At 43.6% G+C, this 7858-nt stretch overlaps 1 long non-coding RNA gene across 1 annotated transcript; it reads right to left on the reverse strand.

Moving 5' to 3' along the window:
• Positions 1-6702: 6702 nt before the first annotated feature.
• LOC121047989 lies at positions 6703-7049 on the reverse strand. The gene is made up of 3 exons (XR_006077041.1): positions 6971-7049; positions 6837-6914; positions 6703-6780 (listed from the first exon to the last, which is right to left on the reverse strand). It is a non-coding gene; the product is annotated as an uncharacterized LOC121047989 (long non-coding RNA).
• Positions 7050-7858: the final 809 nt, after the last annotated feature.

Consider the following 7858-nt stretch of genomic DNA (forward strand, 5'->3'; position numbering starts at 1 on the left):
ATGGAGTGTCCAGGTCTGTGACGCTCGACGGTGTCTCTATATACCTGATGACCTCTATTTTTTTTTTATCCTTTTCAAGGGAGTATATTTTCCCCTTCAGGGCACTTTTCTTGTTTCTGGCACTTACTACTGCAGGAACTGTTTCACCCTCACTTTCTTCTTTGCTTTCACAGCACTCATTTGATGTTAATGTGGAAGGGAATTGGTCGGATTCCACTCTTCGTTCCTCCGTAAAATGTGCTGGCGTCCAATACCTGCGTAAAAAGGGTACTTAAGATTCCAAAAATGACGACGAGTGTTTAAACATGTAATGCCAGCATTTCTTTTTTTTTTCATTTTTTTACTTCCAATGAGCAACATTATATCATGCCAAAACTCCCCTTAAGTGTACACTGCAATTCACGGCGCGCTAAACTATGCCGGAAAAATCGGCGCACGCACGCAAAGGGGCGTCGTTCCCTCAGCAGTGTATTTTACCTTGAAATTTTAAGGCGCGCCTTTCTTTTGAAGCTAGAACATCTTTCAAAATACTAAAAATGCGTTCGCCACGGACCACCGAGTCTTCCGCCGGCAAACGCTGTCGTTTGCGTATGATACGCCTTGAAATTTTCACCCCTGGTCGATCAGGCTCCGATTTTTCCAGTTGCTTTCCCATACCTTGAGCCACTCAGAAATACCGCGCGCCCCCGTAAATTAAAAAAAAATAAAACAAGAAAAATAATGGAACGTGATTGAGTGTTTTGTTTACTTACCGACTTTGTGCGTGGACCACGCCACATAGCGCAGCCTGACGCACGCGCGTTTTGGAACTAATTCAGTTGACAGTTCCCTCCGAAGATGAAGCCACTGAAGCCACGGCGGTAATCGGACTGGTAGGCTGTTCCCTTTTGAACGGGCGGAAAAAGCCTATAGAGAATTTGGCAGCGAACGGGCGGAAACTCGATCACGTACAGCTTCAGTAGTCGACGCTTTGTTTTCTCGATTGCGTTCGCAGCGTTCACCGTGGACTCGCGCACTCGGCCGCAGCCGAATTAGCTGGACGGCTGCCGGCGCGCTTACCGACAGCGTCGTCATAGCAACCACGCCGCGAGTGTGGTTGCCAGACAGAATTCACGCGATTTTTTTTTCTCATCACTCATGTTGAGTTACTAGAAGTTAGGCGCGTATGATTATAATATATTATGCTGTAAGAAGTTATTAAGGGATATGTGTACCTACCTAAGACAAATGTAGAAGAAATAGTACTGAAATATAAAATCGGCGTAATCTTTTCATATCTTGATTAAGACCAGCGTGGTCACCGGGCTAATCGATGCGCGAAATAGGAGGGCATATATACCGCTCGGGGCACTTCTCGGTTTGTATAAGTAGGATGTATGTACTATATGTTGTGGGTTGTGCTCTAGTTCAGTGCTTGTGTCCGCGTGTGTGACTGTGTATGTGTGCAGTGTTGTGTATATGTCCATGTCGTGAATAAATGGGCCGTGCGACGGGCAGCCGAAAAAAATTGCTGTTTTTTCTTCAAATATATATTACTTTTTCTTGTCGCTAGATGGGGGTTGTCGCCACTCAATTTGAAAAGTGTGGCGGTTGGTGATCTATAACTATTAGAGGGCTGGATATCATTAGTCCATCCGTCGTGTTGATCGCACCGATTTATTCCCGCTGGTAGCTGTGTCATAGAGTAATATACACAAGGTAAAGAGCGGACACTTCCATAGGCCCCAGCGGCCCAGATAGAGCAGTGACAACTAGCGCTCTGAGCGGACGGTATTAAACACAATCTGGTTCCTGTTCCGGTCAAGTTAGTTTTGGTTTCGTTTTGGGCATTTTTGTTTCGGTTTTTTGGTACCCTTCTCCTTCTCTTTTTCTCTCTTTCTTTCCTTCTCGCCTCCCTCCTCGCTAGGCTCTCGGGAGCTCCTTGGCTCCGGAGCCGATGATTCTTTTTTTGTTGTTGTTTTTATGTTGACGCAATTTATTTTAATTTTTACGATATAAGTTTTGCAAAATGTGTAATGTGTCGAATAAAAGTTCAACTTATTGAACACATTGAAATACATAATCGCCACATTGACTCCTGGCTGGTGGAGCATTTTGGGAGGTTTTCGGGTCAACAACAGTAACTGGTTTGAAAACATTTTATTGGACCACATTCATATGTACATTATTTACTTCAGAAGCTCTGTATGTTTTATAAGAAATAGATAATCACAAAAATAAATGAGTATGAAGGAGTTCGGCATATCGCACGCTTCGTAATAGATTTTTAGCGGAGTCAAGTTTACAAAAGCTTTCCACAGGGAACATGCTGAATGATCCATTCACCTTCACGCCGACTCGGGCACGGTAAGTAAGTGCAGAAATAAACAAGACATCGCTATCATTACCAGGCGAAGCACACACCGGATACCACAAATTCCAAATTACCGGCTAATATAAAACACACGAAATGGCATAGCCTGAAACTCGCTGCGGGTGAGCCATTACAAAAAAAAAAACAAAAAACAATGAGAACTCTATTCGGAATCTGAAAAGATTCAACCATAGATATTCAACCATGATTCAACGTCCCTAAACATTCCCCGAAATACGTTTGTCCAGGACAGGAGTATTACTTCGGAAAAAAAAACGTCCAAAAAATATAGACGGGTACAGAAGTGGACACATTTTCTTCCGAATATCTATGCCTCTATAGTCTATTTTCTATAGAAATTCTGCAGAAAGTGGATAAATATTTGTGTAAGGGGGTCATGATACACATTTCCTGTAAATATAGAAAACACATGTTTGGAGTGCAAGCTACACTGCCCAATTAATAAGCAATTTCTGTTTTTGATTTGGCAACCGCCTCTGTTAATACGCTATTAAGCTATTAACAGTTAAACTTATCAAGTTGCTTACTAGCAACTGAAGTGTGTAACCGAACTTTGTCCAAGTTCCGGTTAAGGAAACGAACATGCCAACACAAGCGTATTCGGCAAAACATTTTTAAAAACCTTTTGTGACACTCCTCTGATCAAAGGTTGAAACCACCCAGCTCTGAGAGTGTGTGATACAAGGCAGCACACACTCTTCGAACATGCGCTACACTCTCTATTACGGCAAGAAAGTGATTTTCTAGTTTCTGAATGAAGTTAAAGGCAGCCTGTGATGGTACTACTAGGTTTCCGAAGAGTTCCCCAGGCACGTGGTATGTTTTAAGCATAAGAAAATACTGGTGAGGCCTGGTCAAGTTGTCGAACTCATCCTTTAGCAGCTTAGAACAGCCACAGCTGCGGGTTGTCTGTTCAAGGAAAAGTTTGATCAAATAGCCTCCAACGTAGTAAGTGCACGAGTCATCAATTATGTTAGACCTGATGTCTGATGCCAGCCCAGAAATATTTTTTAGTGGCGGGAAGTTATCAACTGGAAAACATTCCACATTGTCTGCAAAGGAACTTTCATGGTGCGAAAATATTGGCAACTCCTTGAGGAGGTCAGCCTTTTCATCCTCTACATTTCCATTGTTAGAGAGTCTGAACAGTTTTTTTATCCCGATGTGTTTCAGTCATGAGGTGAACTGATTCACATTTGGGTTTGTATTGCACCCCAGCATTTGTCTTATTGCCCCAAAAATGTTCTCCAGTGGGTCTTGCTGCAGGCGTCGAGTAAGTAAGAATTTATAGTCATACCTGTTTGAAAGCTCATCCCAGAGCATGAGGACACTCCTTATCGTAACTTGCCACCCTATGGTGGTTTGTGGCTGCCTCCTACTTTGGAACTTCCATGTTGAAATCCATGCGAGTTGTTGGTGAAGGAAATCGAGTATCTCAGATTCTCCTTTCAAAATTGCATGACGCAACTTCTGCCCCGTCTTCTTGAATTGCGAGCTATTTAAACAATCATTCTATCACAAAAATAGGCTGTAGCCATGGCTGCCTCAGGAAGCTCCTTGGCATAAACAAGGGATAGAATGGCAAGACAGACTGAGGCACTCAGGACCTGTGTGGCACGCTTTACTTTCATGTTACTGAAAGGTTTTTGAAAAATGTGCTTCTCAGTAAGTTTTGGAGCCAATGGCAACCTCATCTCATGAGTAGAACGATAAAGTTCAACAATATGGGACCATTCAATGACCTCATACCCAATGCAAAGTTTGTGGGCTTGGAGATTGTTTCTGGTTGTTTTGATGAGGTGCGGAACATCAAAGATAAAGTAAACATGTTCGTTGTCGACTTCAAAAAATGGCTTATCAGCAGATACACGAAGTTGGTTGGCTAAGCTTACGTTTGAAGCCCCCTGATCACGGACCACGGCCTTCACAGTGAAGTCAACAGTCTTAAGCTCTCGAATGAGAGAAATCCGGAGGCTCCGGATAACAAAAGACGGTGTTGAAGTGTGCCCAACAGTGTATGCGAGGGGCTGAACCCACCTCCTGGAAATTCCAGAGAGCACAACAATCAGGGCTCTATCTGCAATGGTCGAGGTTCGTTCAACACCGTCATCTGTAAATCCATGAATAATGTCGTGTGCAGGGTCGTATATCAAGTTCTTTTTGAAAACAATCTCATCAAAAATCAAGGTGCAAACACGATCACGTGCATTCCAAGACCGCGCTTGAGATTCGATGGAGGACATGACACCAGGTATAATACCAGGAGTCATTTTTACGTTCGACAGCCACATACGCAGTGAACGCTGTGTGGGAAGCGTTAAATGTAACGATAGAAAACGGTATGCCTGTGGGCCATGAAAGTTCAGATGCAAAGCAAACTTCTTGAGCCACAGTGGAAACCGTTTTCCTCGCCCTAATTTTACATGTGACGAGATAAGTCCAAAAACCTCTTCTGTCACAAACGGACGCACCATTTCAAGTGCTTCAGCAGCTGTTTGAGGTATTTGCTTCTGTTGCTTGCGCAGTCTTGATATTGTCTTTCGTAACTGGAAACCTTTGCTTGTAGGCGTTTTATGACGTCCCTGGGCCTCCTTGAGAGCTTGGCGGAAGCAGGTGTTGAACGACCAGAGCCTGCCAAAACAATACCGAAAGCACATAAGTCAGGCTACACAAAAATGATAAAAGTAGAACCCGACAGAAACGATACCGCCAAATACCGACCACTTACCCATGCTGCAATATGTGCCCCCTCCCCCCCCCCCCCCCCCCCCCGCCACTTTCGAAACGGTTGCGAAATAAACAAAGCACGTATCAATGTCCAACTCCAGACTTAAAAACCCACCCACCTAACAGAAATGCTCATCCGCTTCAGCTGCTTCTCCAAGCACACCAATGTAAAAGGTGAACCTTGACACGTGCACGGGCCTCCAAAGTGGTGACCCCCCTTCCCCCCAACCTTTGGCTGTTCTGCAATTTTGCTTTCGGGCATAAGAAGCATACATCTCTGATTTTTTCATGATTATCTCCAAATTGTGAGTGGGCATTTGCTCCGAATGTTCTGTTACCACTGTTTATACACAAATGGCTGCTATCAGAAAAAAAAATTAAACTAGCTTTTAGTCTTTCAGCTGCAATAATTTCACCACAAAAACTGTATTAACATAAATTGATGAATCTTTCAAATATTGAATAATCGCGTAGTCAATCACTACATTCAACAGGGTCATCCAAAATGAGAACTGTATGTAAAAGGATTGGAAAATTACTACAGTAAGCACAGATTACTAGGAAACCACCCCTTTTCAGAGCATTTCACGGTGCCACACTTCAAAGCTTATGTTCCCCGTCACCTAGAGCCCTGTAGTGATGTTCCAGGTTATTAAGGCCAGCACAAAAATGACGTGACAAATAATATCACCTAATTTGAAGCAATGTGCATACTAAATGCAGAGGTACTAAACACAATTTTGCAGTGCTTAAATTTGTAGAGAAGTAAATTTATACTCACAGGTTCCAGATGATTCAGAATAGCCAACAGACGAAGATGGAGTGCTGTTGTCCAAAAGCTGGCCAGGAGAGCTGGCCATTCCCATTTGCTCTGGAAAATGTGTCACTGTTAAATACGAATGTTTGCATAAACCCAATTGGTGTAGGAGATTTATTTTACCACAGGCCGCTATGGAATGTGACGCGCTGGTACCCTCCAGTGATATACCACAGGGGCTTGTCGCCATCGGTTGTTCTGAAAAACGGTTGCTTGTCAGATATGAGCCGCTGTTTTAAAAGAAATGATCTCACCATGAGCAGCTGCCGAAGGTGACGTTCCACTGCCTTCCATTCGAACATCCCCGGGGCTTGGTTCCGCCATCAGCTTTTCTGAAAAGGGCTTCCTTGTCAGATATGAGCTGCTCATTTAAAATAAATAATCTCACCAGAAGCTGCTGTGGGATGCGACGTTATGCTTCCCTCCAATGGAACGTCACAGGGACATGTCGCCACCGGTTCTGCTGACAAATGTTTGGTTGTCAGCTATGAGCAGCTGTTTTAAAAGAAATGATCTCACCATGAGCAGCTGCCAAAGTTGACGTTCCACTGCCCTCCAATCGAACATCCCTGGGGCTTGGTTCCGCCATCGGCTTTTCTGAAAAGGGCTTCCTTGTCAGATATGCGCCGCTCATTTAAAATAAATAATCTCACCAGAAGCTGCTGTGGGATGCGACGTTATGCTTCCTTCCAATGGAACGTCACAGGGACATGTCGCCACCGGCTCTTCTGAGAAATGTTTGGTTGTCAGCTATGAGCAGCAGATTTAAAAGAAATGATCTCACTATGAGCAGCTGCCAAAGGTGACGTTCCACTACCCTCCAATGGAACGTTCCCGGGGCTTGGTGCCACCATCGGTCCTTCTGAAAGATGTTTGCTTGTCAGGTATGAGCCCCTGTTTTAAAATAAATGATCTCACCATGAGCAGCTGTTGAAGGCGACGTTTTGCTGCCCTCCAATCGAACATCCCCGGGGCTTGGTTCCGCCATCGGCTTTTCTGAAAAGGGCTTCCTTGTCAGATATGAGCCGCCAATTAAAAATTAATAATCTCACCATAAGCTGCTGTGGGATGCGACATTCTGTTTCCCTCCAATGGAACGTCACAGGGGCATGTTGTTGCCACCGGTTCTTCTGAAAAAGTTTGGCTTCTCAGATATGAATACCTGCTTATAAAGCTTCTGATGGAGAATTCCTGCTACAGGCGAATGATAGGTTAGTAGTGTTACCTTTCAAAGGAACAGAAAATATTCAGCACTCTGAAAGGGCATTGAAATTCCTTAGTGATGAAAATTAATGTTGAGCAATATTAATCAGTGGCGAAATACAGGATCCGGCGGGTCTTGAAAAGGAACTTAGGAATCTCGGAATATCTTAAATTTTAACGGCCCGGTATGCTAATGTATGAGAACATAACAGCATGGGGAACTAAAGCTAACCTTGTAAACATGAGTGTCAGGAAGAGGACTCGGACGGCATGAGTCCTCTTGTCGAATTGGATATGAACAGGGGAACGTTGACCTGCCTTATCTTTCATTTATATCACTATTGTATGCTACAAACCTAGGATGCCCTGTAAGAAGTCATACTGCACTGGCGGAACTGCCCTTCGTGATTGCAGGACACAAATTACGGTATTTCAATGCAGCTGACCTTGTGCTTTAAAACAATTTTCCAACAAACTGGGCCGGATATTGGTTATGGGCAACAGTATGCGCAGGGACATTACAGGGATAATGTACAAAAATGCTAAATGAATTAGATATAACATTTAAGCACAAACTAATAATAAAAACTAATTAAATCAGATTAAAACTTTTGAGACTGTCAAACATCGTTGACAGCATGCTGGCAGTTGGCATCAGTGACGTAGAGTTGGTGCTGCCTAAAAGCAAAATATAACAGAACTCCGTACAGACTGCAAATAAAGAATATGTTACCTTG

Source organism: Ixodes scapularis, unplaced genomic scaffold (genome assembly GCF_016920785.2).
Source record: "Ixodes scapularis isolate PalLabHiFi unplaced genomic scaffold, ASM1692078v2 ptg000480l_1__unscaffolded, whole genome shotgun sequence".
Taxonomy (NCBI): domain Eukaryota; kingdom Metazoa; phylum Arthropoda; class Arachnida; order Ixodida; family Ixodidae; genus Ixodes; species Ixodes scapularis.